Source organism: Brachyhypopomus gauderio, chromosome 3 (assembly GCF_052324685.1).
Source record: "Brachyhypopomus gauderio isolate BG-103 chromosome 3, BGAUD_0.2, whole genome shotgun sequence".
In the NCBI taxonomy this organism is placed as follows: Eukaryota; Metazoa; Chordata; class Actinopteri; order Gymnotiformes; family Hypopomidae; genus Brachyhypopomus; species Brachyhypopomus gauderio.
The window spans coordinates 35552152-35556758 of record NC_135213.1 but is presented as its reverse complement, the minus strand read 5'-3'; positions in this window follow the sequence as shown (position 1 = coordinate 35556758).

The window sequence follows — 4607 nt, the reverse complement described above, 5'->3', positions numbered from 1 at the left end:
AAATGAGGGAAAGAGAAATGGAGAGAAGGTGGAGAAAGAGATGGAGAGAGAGAGAGGAAATGAGAAGTAAATAAAGGAACCTTTGGCAGGGCGGGAGTAATTACATGCCACTCTATCCATTTTACACAAATAAACGTTGCACCCAGGGCAGCCTTACAGTTTGGGTTCAAATCATTTTTCAGCTCAGACTCCCCCACCGTGTTTTTAAACACCGCCTGTTTATGGCAGCAAGCATGTTTTACATTTTACATGAAATATTTCATTTAGTTTGGTCTGGTCGGAACGTCGGGGGGTGGGGGGTGGGGGGGGGGGTGGGGGGGTTAGCGTGTGTGTTTTCCACTGCGCAGTTTTAGAAATCCATCTCGACATCCGGGCAGGGGTTCTGGGGGCTTCATCATGACATTAGTCTCCCTTAAGCCATAGGCCGAAACTTCTTGCCTGATCACAGAGGCCCTGCGTTCACTAAACTCTCAGCTCTGTCCAACAGAGCCGCTGATTTGACCCCTGGACAACAGCGATCTCTGTTAGTTTCCTGGTTTCTGCAGAGTAACACCCATGGTGTGAGTGTCACACTGTCACAGATACAACTACACCTGGATGAGTTTAACTGCTTTCATTTAAATCCATCACAAGACAGTCAGACTTGCAAAGAGTGACGGTTGGGGGGGGGGGGGGGGGGCATATGTAACAGTGAGGGTTTGGGGTTCATGTGTAACAGTGAGGGTTTGGGGAGTCATGTGCAACAGTGAGGGTTTGGGGAGTCATGTGTAACAGTGAGGGTTTGGGGAGTCATGTGTAACAGTGAGGGTTTCGGGAGTCATGTGTAACAGTGAGGGTTTGGGGAGTCATGTGTAACAGTGAGGGTTTCGGGAGTCATGTGTAACAGTGAGGGTTTGGGGGGGGTCATATGTAACAGTGAGGGTTTGGGGCTCATGTGGTAACAGTGAGGGTTTGGAGAGTCATGTGTAACAGTGAGGGTTTGGGGAGTCATGTGTAACAGTGAGGGTTTGGGGGGGTCATATGTAACAGTGAGGGTTTGGGGTTCATGTGTAACAGTGAGGGTTTGGGGAGTCATGTGTAACAGTGAGGGTTTGGGGCTCATGTGTAACAGTGAGGGTTTGGGGGGGTCATGTGTAACAGTGAGGGTTTGGGGAGTCATGTGTAACAGTGAGCATTTGGGGCTCATGTGTAACAGTGAGGGTTTGGGGGGTCATATGTAACAGTGAGGGTTTGGGGCTCATATGTAACAGTGAGGGTTTGGGGCTCATGTGTATCAGTGAGGAACCTTTCTATATTCATTTCTCTATACACTCACACACTGCTGCTTTAAATACATCAATTATATTTTAAAATGTTGTTTTAAAGCCTTATTAACCTTTGCATGATGTGCAGAAAACAATCCATAAGTATCAAATAATTGTCAATGCACAAGAACAGAAAAATGACACAAAATTACTTACATTGTCCAGCAGGGGGAGCAAGAGCGCCGAGATTAACCACGTTCTCTCTCTTACCAAATTATTCCAAGTAGCTCCTGATGTGTGATGCGAGGTCTGTGTGGACACTGGGGGCATGACTCAGCTAAGACAGTGGTCTAGTGGCAGGTAAACACACGGCCTGTGGATGAACCTGGTTTTGAGTGACACTGGCAGTCAGGATCTCTGAGATTCCTACCCTGCCCCAGGTTTTTAAATGCTGCTTATTACGGGGGCAAACAGACAGATATTTGTTAATGAATCCACATGCTTGAGTAACTCAAGACACAGGAGCCTCTCCCCTCCCGCCCAGGGGATCAGCAACTCGCTGACTGCAGGTCAAAAGTCAAGGTCAAAGGTCACGTGGCTCCAAGGCCCCTCTTGGGTCTAACGGGTGGTTATGGGGGCCTAATGGGTTTGGAAAAGGGGCAAAGTAGAATAACACAGGAGAGAGAGAGAGAGAGAGAGAGAGAGAGAGAGAGAGAGAGAGAGAGAGAGAGAGGAGGGGTGATAGAAAGGGAGAAAGAGAGAAAGAAATGGATAGACAGGCAGAGAGAAAGAGACAAACAGAGATAGATGGAATGAGAGAACAAGATAGACAGTGACAGAAAGATAGAGGGAGGGGGAGAGGGAGGGAGAAGAGAAAGAGGGAGAAAGGGAGAGAGAATGGTAGACAGACAGAAAGAATGAATACATAAAGAGACAAGATCTAAAGAGAGTGAGAGACAGACAGCAAGATTGAGATGCAGAGAGGGAGAGAGAGATAAAGAGAGACAGAGGAGAGAGAAAGAGACAGGCAGAGAGTGAAATGGACAGATAAACAGATTGACAGATAGAAAGAGAAACAGAGAGAAATTCATTCAACATTCATTCATCCACCTAGCCCAGGCCATAGCAAAATGTCTACAGAGTAAAGGACATCAATGTGATGATGATGATTATGATGAATATTAGTTTTTCAATTGAACTGAACTAAACTCAGATAAAATTGTGAAATTGACCAGACATGTCCGTATGAACAGCTGAAGCAGAACTCTAATGAGAGAGAGATGGAAGGAAGGAGAGAGAGAGAGAGAGAGAGAGAGAGAGAGCATGTATTTGTCTATAACTGATTTGTCAGTACAGTATGGTTTTGTCATGCCAATAAAATTTCCATTTAAATTGAAAATGAGCACAAAAGTGTGTGTGTGTGAGAGAGAGAGAGAGAGAGAGAGAGAGAGAGAGAGAGAGAGAGAGAGAGAGAGAGAGAGAGAGAGACGGCAGAAGTCTCTCGTTGTGTATGTAGTACTGCTGCAACAGAAAAACGAGTTAACTTCAGACGGGTGAAGAAAATGTTTGCTCGTTATCATCATGTTGGTATAAACTTTACCACACTGGAGAAGTAGGATGTTCCAGATTCAAGAGATTTTAAACGTATAGGTCACGGTAAACGTCGGTAATGACCACTTCCATTCACTCCTATGTGTAGTGAACCTTTATCTTCTGATCGCCTGGGTTCCTAAGACAAAATGGGCCCATGCTTTCAGATGTAACTGGGCGCTTTAGATCAGACGTGAAAACAGGATGAAAGCGGTCTGCAAATTTGTAAAATAATTCTACAAAAACAGACTTAAGTCAGCGCGCGCGCGCACACACACACACACACACACACACACACGGCCTGTACAGGAAAGGCGTCTTGATTACGGCTGAACTTCGCCAAGAGTTCAAAAAACACCAAGAGCGGCGCTCAGAACTCCCGAACGTCCGCGTGCCACCGAACGGACATCAAAGGAACGTTCCAACCCGCGCTCGTGCCCGTTCCCACCGTCGCTCGCGCCCGTTCCCACCCGCGTTTCCTCGCTACATTTCAGACCGTGACACGGGAACAAAAACAGTCCGCGCGGCTCGCTCCTTTAATCCCCACGAGCTCAGGGGCGAATAAATCCATGTTCGGTGCGCCCGACGTGTAAAACAAGTGTGTGGGAAAATAAGAGGGAGCGCGAGCGTGTAAGGTCGTATCTCATAACAGGCGCGAGACAGGATCACTGTATGGTCACACATTAATATCGTGAAAATATCGCCCTTGGAAACGTGACACTCGGATTAACGACAGCGGTAACAGACAAAACAAGACTGGCGAGAAACACACTGTGTGCGCCCGCAGACTAAAAATCAGGGGAAGTGTGAAGTTACAGGGCCAGAGACCTCTGGTCGGGCTCGCGCGCCTCCCAGCTACTGACGTGTCAGGCCTCGGCTCTGCGAGCACGAGCGTCTCGCACAGTGTCCCTGCAGCAGGCCCGTAACCTCACTGTCTGCGTTACACGTGGACCCGGGGCAGAGCGAGGAACTGGGCTCATTCGTCCAGGTGTCTAAAGAAGGCGCGATAAGCATCTCAGCACGTCCCGTTGAGACTGCTTCATTAGAGCAGCTCGCTTGCAGCCTGGCGCTGATGCATCGCCTCATGATAAAGATCTCGCAGCGCTAACCAGCCGCTGACGCCCAGGAACACAACACCACACTAATGAGGGATGGGAGGAGCACGTGTGTTTACTTTACGTAGAATAGAGGGGTGATTACCAATGGATATTGTGTGTGTGTGTGTGTGTGTGTGTGTGTGTGTGTGTGTGTGTGTGTGTGATGCCGATGCCGCTGGCGCTCGCTTTTGTTGCAAAGCTCTTTTTGTGTCTCTTATTTTATTTTCCGCTCGCGGACACAGAATAATGACTTACTCGCATGTTAAACAAATTGCGTGTCTTGTAGCTGAACTGCTGGTGGCCACGGCGGCAAAAGTGTTAGCGACGAAGAACAGTTATATATAGTCGCGCACCTGGATATGTGTATCGGGTGATCACCTCCCCCCAACCACACACACATCGATACACAGAAACGACTACACTACACGGCGGTATGCTGAACGTGAGTTGTGTGTCCCCGGTAGAAACGCAGTTTGTCACAGTGGCACGCCGGTGTGGCGCTTTGTGCCGGGCGTGACGGGCTAATGTGATACACCGACCCGGGGCTACTGTGCACGTGGAAGACAGAGCGGCCCTGTAGGACATTACTGTCTCTCTTACCAAACACATCAATCCCAACTGACAGAGGCTTCTCGGAACAACGCCGTCATTTTCAAAGGGTGTCTCTAGTGGTATT